The sequence below is a fragment of the Hyla sarda genome, chromosome 3, assembly GCF_029499605.1.
Source record: "Hyla sarda isolate aHylSar1 chromosome 3, aHylSar1.hap1, whole genome shotgun sequence".
Taxonomy (NCBI): Eukaryota; Metazoa; Chordata; class Amphibia; order Anura; family Hylidae; genus Hyla; species Hyla sarda.
The window spans coordinates 57,667,832-57,681,155 of NC_079191.1; the positions used below are offsets into that span (position 1 = coordinate 57,667,832).

A 13,324-nucleotide genomic window follows, 5' to 3' on the forward strand; every position below is an offset into this window, starting at 1 on the left:
GCAAAATGAGCATAATGAGCGGCTGTTCTGACTCGGATTTAAAGGACATCTGCAATGCTGAGCAAAAAAACTTTTTTATACCTCATTTAATAGGTCTTTGAAAGACCTTTCCAACGATGTCTCCCCCATCAAAATTGGCCCAGTCTTTCTCCCGTTATCATCACACGAATTATGGAGGAGAAGTGAAAGAAAAACTACATCTCCCATCATGCCTTGTGCTTACTTCCTGTAAGCTGCTGCCCTCCCCCTGTTCTATCCCCCGAGCAAATTGTTATATTGTAATGTCCACATCTCCCTCCCTTATGCATATACCCTCCCCTTCTGCTCATCTCCCCCTCCCCATGCTGGCTCCTGTCCAGTGATGAAGCAGCTGCCTCCGTGCTCACTGTAGACAGACAGCCTGCATAGCTAGAATCAGCAGTGTCTGCACTGGAGAGTGGATAGTGAAAGTAAAAATGGTAAAAAAAAAACATAATTGTTTGTCTATAAAACTGTCCTGATATTGGTCCCTCCATCTTTTTCCCAACTACAACTCCAAGCATGCCCAGTTATTTTATATGCTGTTCGGGCATGCTGGGAATTCCAGTGGTGCCTCCAGCTGTTGCAAGACTACAAATCCCAGCATGCCCTGTCAGCTTTCTGCTGTTTGAGTGTATAAAGGAGTTGTAGTTCACCAACACCTCTACTGTATCAGGAGACTCCTGGGAGTTGTAGTTCACCAACACCTCTATTGTATCTCTGTAGTCTCCTGGGAATTGTAGTTCACAAACACCTCTATTGTATCACTGTAGTCTCCTGGGAGTTGTAGTTCACCAACACCTCTATTGTATCTCTGTAGTCTCCTGGGAGTTGTAGTTCACAAACACCTCTATTGTATCTCTGTAGTCTCCTGGGAGTTGTAGTCCATACACCAGTGTTTCCCAACCAGGGTGCCTCCAGATGTTGCAAAACTACTACTCCCAGCATTCCCTGGTTGGGAAACACTGGCATACACACACACATAACAGGGACTACAACTCCCAGCATGTGTCTTTCAGTAGTCCCCCCCCCTCACACACAGAATCATCTCCAGTATGATATTTATTCCCTGTAGTCTATACACCACCAGCCCGTGCAGTGTAATATGTCTCCTTCACACACACGTCCTCCCCTCCCTGCTCTGTGGTTTGCTCTGTGTTTCCCCCATGAAAACTTGAAACCTCCCCGTGATAAGTGAGGTCCTATGTAGACAGAGCAGGGGAGGGGGGGAGGAGCTGTGGACGTCCTCATTCTCCCCCTGCTTGAATCTTACAGATAGGAGACAGAAAGAGATTACAGATAGGGGCGTTTCTGAGGATGAGCCTATGGCTGCCTCAGAAAGCACCCGCTCATGCATATGCATAAGCAGGGAGGAGCTGACAGAGGCTAGGGGGAGCACAAACACTGCTGGGAGGAAGAGATCTCTGTCCCCAAGATGGCGGCTGCAATGTAATGAATAGGGGACGGACGCAGGACTACTGGGCTATGCTGGCAACTCTAATATCTCAGAAACGGCTGCATATAGGTAAATAGGACTAATTGACTGAATTGTATAACTTTTGTTTGGGGAACATTTGGGCAGGGATTTTTGACCACTACAGTTGTCCTTTAACTAAGGTTCATTATTTTTCTCTAGGATACAGCATGGCGGCAGCAGCTACATCATAAGTATTTAAAATATTTTTAATGCTGCCCCCCAGGTTCCTGGTTGAAAATATAGCCCAGTGTGTCAGAAATGTGACAGACCCTATTTAACTCTTCCCATTTCATTTATTTTCTATTTTTTTTCTTCTTCCCTGCCTTCTAAGATAACTTTTTATTTTTCCACCAACAGAGTCGTATAATGGGGATTTTTTTTATTTATAGCACAACATTCTTTAATATTTTGTCTTGTAAAATGTTAGATATCACAATGGAAGCCTAACAGATCCCATTAAAAATAACACTATAAAATCATACAGTGGCCTTACCAGCTTTCTTTCTTAACCTTCCCTTATGACATCACACATGTGACATCAGTCTTTGGTTGATACCTTTACCAGCCACTAGTACAGTTCAGGCCTTAGGTATCAGAGGGAGCGCACACAAAGAGCAGGAGATGAGGAAGAGGACAAGATGACACAGGAGAGGTACATCAATCCTAAATATTGATCAGAATACATCTAGAGTTCTAGACTTGCAAATAATGACTAGATCTTTTAAATATAATGTGTCACAATAATAGTGTTTATTGTATTAAATCTAGTTATTTAACTATACACTTTGCTGATGATCACAAATGACCAAGTATATACTGTTTATATTCAATTCTATTATACAAAGAGTTGGGGGGGGGGGTATGTCCTGTATGGGTATATTAAGTCTATGGGGGAGAATCATCAAAACCTGTGGAGAGGAAGAGTGGAGCATCAGATCAGATCGCTTCTTTCAGTTTTTAGAGGCCTTTTTAAAATGAAAGAATCAATCTTATTGGTTTCTACGGGCAACTGGTCAACATTTCCTCTGCGCTGGTGTTGATAAATCTCCCCCTATATGTATAGTTTTCTATACTAAGAAAGTCAAAAGCACCTAAATGTCTAAAACACACCTATATGTTCAGTGTATGTGACCTACTAATGGGGGTGACAGGGAAGTAATGTAAGAGATGTCTGACCTTAAACATGACCTCCTGTTATAACCTAAAACAAGAAATTAGGCTGAAATAACGTATATTTCACTATTATAATGCTGGATTTCTTGTATGACTATTAGTACTGAATCATAAAAAGAAATGCATACATTGAATTTCCTTTAACATGATTGTCCCACAGAGCAAATTTGGTAAAATCAGATGTGTGCCCCATACATATATGTAAAGGGGTACAAAAATAATTGATATCCCTGTAGAGTTCTTCTCCCTCATGGATCTGATCCCCTAGTATCCTCTCTGAGCTGTAACCCTACCGTTGCCAGGCAACTTTCCCCCAATCCCCCTTGCTTATAAGCACAGTGGAAACAAACTGCCATTACCTTCAGGACACTGCAGTTGAACTGAGCATGTGTTAGGGTGCATTCACACCACGTTTTAGCTATACAGGGACCTGATTTGGCTGGGGGCAGTGAAAACCAGGTGCTCCCTTATCCCAGTCGGACCTGGCCCCCTTCTCATTCATTTGAATGATCTGACCAGAGTCAAACTGCGGTTTTCAGTTGGTTCAGAAAAACGGATATGGGGCAAAAATGAGCCGACCGGAGACATTGTTTGACTCCGGTTGGCTCATTTAAATGAATGAGAAGGGGGCCGGGACCGGCTGGGATATGGGAGCGCCCGGTTTTCACTCCCCCCAGCTGGATCCGGTCCCCATATAGCTAAAACGTGGTGTGAACCCACCCTTACCCCGACTTAGTGGGTCGTAACCAACAGTTATCAATACAATGCAGGTACATGGAGAATTAGTAATCTTATATCTCTCAAACAATATTGTAATCCTGGTACATTTAAACATGTTAAATGTCACATAATGCATTAGTATAGAACTTTTGTTTGTTGGTATTTTTTTTTTTTTTTATAAATGAGACAACTTCTTTAACCCCTTAAGGACCCAGCCATTTTACACCTTAGGACCAGGCCATATTTTGCACATCTGACCACTGTCACTTTAAACATTAATAACTCTGGAATGCTTTTAGTTATCATTCTGATTCCGAGATTGTTTATTCGTGACATATTCTACTTTAACATAGTGGTAACATTTTGTGGTAACTTGCATCCTTTCTTGGGGAAAAATCCCAAAATTTGATGAAAATTTAGCATTTTTCTAACTTTGAAGCTCTCTGCTTGTAAGGAAAATGGATATTCCAAATATTTTTTTTATATTCACATATGCAATATGTCCACTTTATATTTGCATCATAAAATTTACGTGTTTTCACTTTTGGAAGACACCAGAGGGCTTCAAAGTTCCAAACTCACTATTTTTCAGGGACCAGTTCAGGTTTGAAGTGGATTTGAAGGGTCTTCATCTTAGAAATACCCCACAAATGACCCCATTATAAAAACTGCACCCCCCAAAGTATTCAAAATGACATTCAGTCAGCGTTTTAACCCTTTAGGTGTTTCACAGGAATAGCAGCAAAGGGAAGGAGAAAATTCACAATCTTCATTTTTTACACTCGCATGTTCTTGTAGACCCAATTTTTGAATTTTTACAAGGGGTAACAGGAGAAAATGTACACTTATATTTGTAGCCCAATTTCTCTCGAGTAAGCACATACCTCATATGTCTATGTAAAGTGTTCGGCGAGCGCAGTAGAGGGCTCAGAAGCGAAGAAGGGGGTTTTGGAGAGTACGTTTTTCTGAAATGGTTTTTGGGGGGCATGTTGCATTTAGGAAGCCCCTATGGTGCCAGAACAGCAAAAAAAAAAAAAACACATGCCATACCATTTTGGAAACTAGACCCCTTGAGGAGCGTAACAAGGAATTAAGTGAGCCTTAATACCCCCACAGGGGTTTCACGACTTTTGCATACGTAAAAAAAAAAATGTCCCTAAAATGTGTGTTTCCCCCCCAAAATTTCACATTTTTGCAAAGGTTAATAGGGGAAGCCCCTATGGTGCAAGGACAGAAAAATAACCCCCACATAGCATACCATTTTGGAAACTAGACCCCTTGAGGAACGTAACAAGGGGTACAGTGAGCATTTACCCCCCCCCCCCCACTGGTGTCTGTCAGATCTTTGGAACAGTGGGCTGTACAAAATGTTTTATTTGCACAGCCCACTGTTCCAAAGATCTGTCAGACACCAGTGGGGTGTAAATTCTCACTGCACCCCTCATTACATTCCGTGAGGGGTGTAGTTTCCGAAATTGGGTCACATGTGGGGTTTTATTTTTTTTGCGTTTGTCAAAACCGCTGTAACAATCAGCCACCTCTGTGCAAATCACATCAAATGTACATGGTGCACTCTCCCTTCTGGGCCTTGTTGTGCGCCCCCAGAGCACTTTGCGCCCACATATGGGGTATCTCCGTAGTCGGGAAAAATTGCTTTACAAATTTTGGGGGGCTTTTTTCCCTTTACCTCTTGTCAAAATAAAAAGTATAGGGCAACATCAGCATGTTAGTGTAAAAAAATTATTTTTTTACACTAACATGCTGGTGTAGACCCCAGCTTCACTTTTTCATAAGCGGTGAAAGGAGAAAAAGCCCCCCAAAATTTGTTAGGCAATTTCTCCCGAGTACGGTGATACCCCATATGTGGCCCTAAACTGTTGCCTTGAAATACGACAGGGCTCCGAAGTGAGAGAGCGCCATGTGCATTTGAGGGCTGAATTAGGGATTTGCATAGGGGTGGACATGGGGGTGTTCTACGCCAGTGATTCCCAAACAGGGTGCCTCCAGCTGTTGCAAAACTCCCAGCATGCTTGGACAGTCAACGGCTGTCTGGCAATACTGGGAGTTGTTGTTTTGCAGCAGCTGGAGGCTCCATTTTGGAAACAGTGGCGCACCAGACGTTTTTCATTTTTATTGGGGAGGGGGGCTGTGTAGGGGTATGTGTATATGTAGTGTTTTTTACTTTTTATTTTATTTTGTGATAGTATAGTGTAGTGTAGTGTTTTTAGGGTACAGGGGCGGGGGATTACAGCGAGTTTCGCGCTGCGAGTTTGAGCTGCCGTGCAAAATTTGCTGCATCGCAAACTTGCAGCCTGATACTCACTGTAAGCCCCCTGCCCATGTGAATGTACCCTGTACATTCACAGGGGGGCCTCCAGCTGTTGCAAAACTACAATTCCCAGCATGCACTGTCTATCAGTGCATGCTGGTAGGTATAGTTTTGCAACAGCTGGAGGCACACGGGTTGGGAAACACTGAGTTGGGAAACAGACAATGTTTCCCATCCAGTGTGTCTCCAGTTGTTGCAAAACCACTACTCCCAAACATTCTCAGGCATGCTGGAAGTAGATGTTCTGCAACATCTTTAGAGCCAGATGTTGCCGAACTACAACTCCCAGCATGCTTGGAGTTGTAGTTTTGCAACATCTGGAGGACTACAGTTTGTAGACCACTAATACAGTGGTTCCCAATATGTGCCCTTCCAGATGTTGCAAAACTACAACTCCCAGTATGCCAAAACTGTCCAGGCATGCTGGGAGTTGTAGTTCTGCAACATCTGAAGGGCCAGATGTTACAGAACTACAACTCCCAGCATGCCTGGACAGTAATGGCATGCTGAGGATGTGTAGTTTTGCAACATCTGGAAGGGCACAGTGGTCTCCAAACTGTGGACCTCCAGATGTTGCAAAACTGCAACTCCCAGCATGCCCAGGGCATTTGCCCTGGATGCCTGCTGAAGCATTTCAGCAGGCATCCGCTTCTGATCTCAGCCCGGCGCGCGGCAGGGACCGGAAAACGCCAGGACGTACGGGGACGTCCTGGTTCCTTAAAGGCCAGGGTGCGGGGACGTCCCCGTACGTCCTGGGTCCTTAAGGGGCTAAATGTGTACTCCGCCCATAGACATCTTATCCCCTATCCAAAACATTGTGGATGATATGTCTGATCCTGGAGTGGGTCTGGCCACTGGGACCCCCCACGATATCTGGGCCGACTCTGCGGAATCTGTGGCAATCCATATCGCCAAACCACACCCCCTCTATTCATGTCTATGGGAGGGGGCGTGACGGCACAGAGATCGCGGGGGTTCCCAGTGGCAAGACACCTGCCATCAGACATCTTATTCTCTATCCTTTCTATAGCGGATAAGATGTTTAGGGGCAGAGTACCACTTTAACCCCTTAAGGACCAGACCATTTTACACCTTAGGACCAGAGCGTTTTTTGCACATCTGACCACTGTCACTTTAAACATTAATAACTCTGGAATGCTTTTAGTTATCAATCTGATTCCGAGATTGTTTTTTCATGACATATTCTACTTTAACATAGTGGTAAAATTTTGTGGTAACTTGCATCCTTTCTTGGCTCTGCTTGTAAGGAAAATGGATATTCTAAATATTTTTTTATTTTATTCACATTTCCAATATGTCTACTTTATGTTTGCATCATAAAATTGACGTGTTTTTACTTTTGGAAGACACCAGAGGGCTTCAAAGTTCAGCAGCAATTTTCCAATTTTTCACAAAATTTTGAACCTCGCTTTTTTTCAGAGACCAGTTCAGGTTTGAAGTGGATTTGAAGGGTCTTCCCATTAGAAATACCCCACAAATGACCCCATTATAAAAACTACACCCCCCCAAAGTATTCAAAATGACAATCAGTAAGTGTTTTAACCCTTTAGGTGTTTCACAGGAATAGCAGCAAAGTGAAGGAGAAAATTCCCAATCTTTATTTTTTACACTCGCATGTTCTTGTAAACCCAATTTTTAAATTTTTACAAGGGGTAAAAGGAGAAAATGTATACTTATATTTGTAGCCCAATTTCTCTCGAGTAAGCACATACCTCATATGTCTATGTAAAGTGTTCGGCGGGCGCAGTAGAGGGCTCAGAAGCGAAGGAGCGACAAGGGGATTTTGGAGAATACGTTTTTCAGAAATGGTTTTTGGGGGGCATGTTGCATTTAGGAAGCCCCTATGGTGCCAGAACAGCAAAAATAACCCACATGGCATACCATTTTGGAAACTAGACCCCTTGGGGAACGTAACAAGGAGTAAAGTGAGCCTTAATACCCCACAGGTGTTTCACGACTTTTGCATATGTAAAAAAAATATTTTTTTTTCACTAAAATGTGTGTTTCCCCCCAAATTTCACATTTTTTCAAGGGTTAATAGCAGAAAATACCCCCCAAAATTTGTAACCCCATCTCTTCTGAGTATGGAGGTACCCCATAAGTTGGCATGAAGTGCATTACGGGCGAACTACAATGCTCCGAAGAGAAGGAGTGATATTTGACTTTTTGAGAGCAAATTTTGCTCGGGGGGCATGTCGCATTTAGGAAGCCCCTATGGTGCCAGAACAGCAAAAAAAAAACACATGGCATACCATTTTGGAAACTAGACCCCTTGAGGAACGTAACAAGGAATAAAGTGAGCCTTAATACCCCACACGGGTTTCACGACTTTTGCATATGTAAAAAAATATATATTTTTTTTTCACTAAAATGTGTGTTTCCCCCAAATTTCACATTTTTGCAAGGGTTAATAGCAGAAAATACCCCCCAAAATTTGTAACCCCATCTCTTCTGAGTATGGAGGTACCCCATAAGTGGACCTGAAGTGCACTACGTGCGAACTACAATGCTCAGAAGAGGAGGCGCACCATTGAGCTTTTGGAAAGAGAATTCATTTGGAATGGTAGTCAGGGGCCATGTGCATTTACAAAGCCCCCCGTGGTGCCAGAACAGTGGACCCCCCCACATGTGACCCCATTTTGGAAACTACACCCCTCACAGAATTTAATAAGTGGTGCAGTGAACATTTACACCCCACTGGCGTTTGACAGATCTTTGGGACAGTGGGCTGTGCAAATGGAAAATTACATTTTTCATTTTCACGGATCACTGTTCCAAAAATCTGTCAGACACCTGTGGGGCGTAAATGCTCACTGCGCCCCTTATTATATTACATGAGGGGTGTAGTTTCCAAAATGGGGTCACATATGGGGGGGTCCATTGTTCTGGTACCATGGGGGCTTTGTAAACACAAGTGGCCTTCAATTCCGGACAAATTTTCTCTTCAAAATCCCAATGGCGCTCCGTGAGGGGTGTCGTTTCCAAAATGGGGTCACATGTCTGTATTTATTGTTTTGTGTTTATGTCAGAACCACTGTAAAATCAGCCACCCCTGTGCAAATCACCAATTTAGGCATCAATTGTACATGGTGTGCTCTCACTCCTGAGCCTTGTTGTGCGTCCGCAGAGCATTTTACGCCCACATATGGGGTATCTCCGTACTCAGGAGAAATTGCGTTACAAATTTTGGGTGTTTTTTTTTCCTTTTACCTCCCGTGAAAATAAAAAGTAAAGGACAACACCAGCATGTTAGTGTAAAAAAAAAATTTTTTTTTACACCAGCAGGCTGGTGTAGACCCCAACTTTTCTTTTTCATAAGGGTAAAAGGAAAACAAGCCCCCAAAATTAGTAACGCAATTTCTCCCGAGTACGGAGATACCCCATATGTGGCACTAAACTGTTTCCTTGAAATATGACAGGGCCCTGAAGTTAGAGAGCGCCATGCGCATTTGAGGACTAAATTAGGGATTGCACAGGGGTGGACATAGGGGTATTCTACGCCAGTGATTCCCAAACAGGGTGCCTCCAGCTGTTGCTAAACTCCCAGCATGCCTGGACAGTCAGGGGCTGTCCGTAAATGCTGGGAGTTGTTGTTTTGCAACAGCTGGAGGCTCTGTTTTGGAAACACTGCCGTACAATACGTTTTTTATTTTTTATTAGGGGGACAGTGTAAGGGGGTGTATATGTTGTGTTTTACTCTTTATTATGTGTAAGTGTAGTGTAGTGTTTTTAGGGTACATTCACACTGGCGGGTTTACAGTGAATTTACCGCTAGGAGTTTGTGCTGCGGTGAAAAATTTGCCACAGCCCAAACTTGAAGCAGAAAACTTACTGTAAACCCGCCAGTGTGAATGTACCCTGTACGTTCACATGGGGGGGCAAACCTCCAGCTGTTTCAAAACTACAACTCCTAGCATGTACTGACAGACCGTGCATGCTGGGAGTTGTACTTTTGCAACAGCTGGAGGCACACTGGTTGGAAAACCTTCAGTTAGGTTCTGTTACCTAACTCAGTATTTTCCAACCAGTGTGCCTCCAGCTGTTGCAAAACTTCAACTCCCAGCATGTACTGATCGCCGAAAGGCATGCTGGGAGATGTAGTTATGCAACAGCTGGAGGGATCGCAACTACAACTCCCAGCATGCAGAGACAGCTGTTTGCTGTTTAGACTTGCTGGGAGTTGCAGTTTTGCAACATCTGGAGAGCTATAGTTTAGAGACCACTGCATAGTGGTCTCCAAACTGTGGACCTCCAGATGTTGCAAAACTACAACTCCCAGCATGCCCAGACAGCAAACTGCTGTCTGGGCATGCTGGGAGTTGTAGTTTTGCAAGATCTCGATGGTGCACAGTATAGAGATCACTTTGCAGTGGTCTCAAACTGTGGACCTCCAGCTGTTGCAAAACTGCAACTCCCAGCAAGCCTAAACAGCTCTCTGGGCATGCTGGGAGTTGTAGTTTTGCAACATCTGGAGGGTTACAGTTTAGAGACCACTATAGTGGTCTCAGACTGTAGCCCTCCAGATGTTGCTAAGTAACTCACCGGCTTCCGTTGGATCCAGGGAGCTGCGTCGCGGTCCTCTTCTTCCGCCGATCGTCGCCCGCTGCCGCCGCTGATCGTCGCCGCTCCCGTCGCCGATGGGTAAGTGGATCTTCGGTGCCGGTCCCTGTCGGTTTCCCCGTCCTGCCCCGCCTATTGTGGGAGGGCAGGACGGGGAAACCGAAAGTAAACCCCTCCGCCCCCGATCTGCTATTGGTGGTCGCGTCTAGACCACCAATAGCAGAGATAGGAGGGGTGGCAACCCTGCCACCTCACTCCTATCGCTACAGGGGGATCATGGGTGTTTAGGACACCCGCGATCCCCGTTCTATTCTGGGTCACCGGGTCACCATAGACCAGCATGACCCGGAATCGGCGCAAATCGCAAGTGTGAATTCACTTGCGATTTGCGCAGATCGCCGACATGGGGGGGTCTAATGACCCCCCTGGGCATTTGCGCGGGGTTCCTGCTGATAGATATCAGCAGTCACCCCGACGCGATCCCTGTCCGGCGCGCGGCGGGGACCGAAATTCCCACGGGCGTACAGGTACGCCCTTGGTCCTTAAGTACCAGGGAGCAAAGGCGTACCTGTACGCCCTTGGTCCTTAAGGGGTTAAAGGGAATTTATCAACTCTATTTGCTCCAAAGAACTTCAGACCCTATTGTACCTTTTCTTTCTTTTTAGCTGATAATAGTTGCCTAATTTGTAAAATCAGTGTTCAATTTTTCAGCCAAGTTCCAAAGAGGTGGGGTTAATCTGCTGAAGTGCCAAAGCTTGGCACACCTCCTCGCTTGCTCCCACCTCCCAGACCCTCCTTGATTGATGTTCTGAGCCTGGTTTTTCAATCAAGAAGGAGCTGGAGGGGAGAGCAAGTAAGTGGATGTGCCGGGATAAGACACTTGAGCAGCTTAGATCAGCCTCCTTGCACCCTACATTTGTGTATTACACCTGAATATTAGACAATACTGGATTAAACTATGTGGAATGTTGATTTAGGGATCTATCCAATTGCTAGCAGGCCATGGACACAAGATTACATATAAGATAAGGTTATATGCCGACCAGGTATTATATTGTAGTTCCCAGCGAATTGAATCTAACTTTGAAGGGGAAGTTCCTTTAGGCACTTCCCCCTTCAAAGTTAGCGGGTCATGTAGAAATTTTTCTGTACCATGTCTATGACAATCATGGGTGCTTTTTGCCTTCCTTAAGTTGTAGGGCTATTGTTACCATTAAAATTGTCAGAACCCTAAAATAAACCCTAACAGACCCAACTAAACTAAGGAATACATGTTCATAGTTATTAAAAAAGAGGAAACACACCCCTCAAGGAACATAACAAGGGGTACAGTGAGCCTCAACACCCCACAGGTGTTTGATGACTTTTTGTAAAATTTGGATGAGTAAATAAAAAAAATAGGAGGAAATACGAGAAAATGCCCCTCAAAATTTGTAACCCCATTTCTTCTGGGTTTGGAAGTCTCCCATGTATGGATGTAAAGTGCTCTGCGAGCGAACTACAATGATCAGAAGAGAAGAAGCGCCATTGGGCTTCTGGAGAGAGAATTCGTCTGGAATTCAAGTCAGGGGACATGTGCGTTTACAAAGCCCCCATGGTGCCAGAACAGTGGACCCCCCCCCCCCACATGTGACTCTATTTCGGAAACAACACCCCTCACAGAATGTAACAATGGGTGCAGTGAGCATTTACACCCCACTGACGTTTGACAGACTTTTGGAACAGTGGGCTGTGCAAATGAAAACTTAAATTTTTCATTTTCATGGACCCCTGTTCCAAAAATCTGTCAGACACCAGTAGGGCATAAATGCTCACTGCACCCCTTATTACATTCCATGAGGGGTGTAGTTTCCAAAATGGGGTCACATGTTGGGGGGGGGGTTCCGCTGTTCTGGCACCATAGGGGCTTTGTAAACGCACATGGCCTTCAATTCCAGCCAAATTCTCTCTTCAAAAGTCCAATGGCGCTCCTTCTCTTCTGAGCCCTGTAGTGAGCCAGCAGAGCACTTTATGTCCACACATGGGGTATTTATATATTCAGCAGAAATGGTGATACAAATTATGGGGGGCTTTTTCTCAATTACCCCTTGTGAAAATGAAAAATTTGGGATAACATTAGAAATTAGAAATATTAGCAATAAATTCATCATAAAATATACTTACTGTTAAATACTTTAACTCAATATAAAATAAAAATAAAAACAATAAAAATTTATAAAATGTAAAAATATATATATAAAAAATATGTATAGAAAAATCTAAAATCACTAACTAAAAAATAAAATATACAAAATACATAAAAAATACTAATAATAACATAAATAAATATAGCAAAAATAAAATATAGCACCAATCACTAATAATAAATAGATTAAGATTATACAAGCAAGTACTTTCTGAATAAGATAAAGTTTTTTCACTTCCATCTACTGTATATATATATATATATATATATATATATATATATATATATAATTCCCTCTGCTTCCCTTCTCCCTTCCTTATTCCCCCCCACCCCTCCCTTGCAACTTACATGCTACTCAAGAAATCCATATCTTAGGACATCATATATCCCAGACTACCATAGCTTATTACATAACAAATAGAATAAATAGCAGTCTATACCAATTCACAGAATATAAATAGATAAAATATTTTTTTCTCCTATAAAATTGCATGAGTTACAAGATCATTTACATGAGAATATAATTACTCATGTTCATACCACACTTTTACATACTCCATTGTCACGATGCCGGCTGGCAGGTAGTGGATCCTCTGTGCCAGAGAGGGATTGGCGTGGACCGTGCTAGTGGATCGGTTCTAAGTCACTACTGGTTTTCACCAGAGCCCGCCGCAAAGCGGGATGGTCTTGCTGCGGCGGTAGTGACCAGGTCGTATCCACTAGCAACGGCTCAACCTCTCTGGCTGCTGAAGATAGGCGCGGTACAAGGGAGTAGACAGAAGCAAGGTCGGACGTAGCAGAAGGTCGGGGCAGGCAGCAAGGATCGTAGTCAGGGGCAACG

At 43.7% G+C, this 13,324-nt stretch overlaps 1 long non-coding RNA gene across 1 annotated transcript in view; it reads left to right on the forward strand.

The window, feature by feature from the left end:
• The first annotated feature begins 2,057 nt into the window (after window positions 1–2,057).
• LOC130361357 (uncharacterized) overlaps window positions 2,058–13,324 on the forward strand; it is a 93,934-nt gene continuing 82,667 nt past the window's right edge. The window contains exon 1 of the long non-coding RNA XR_008890973.1: window positions 2,058–2,147. This is a non-coding gene — a long non-coding RNA (uncharacterized LOC130361357). The remainder of the gene's footprint in view (window positions 2,148–13,324) is intronic.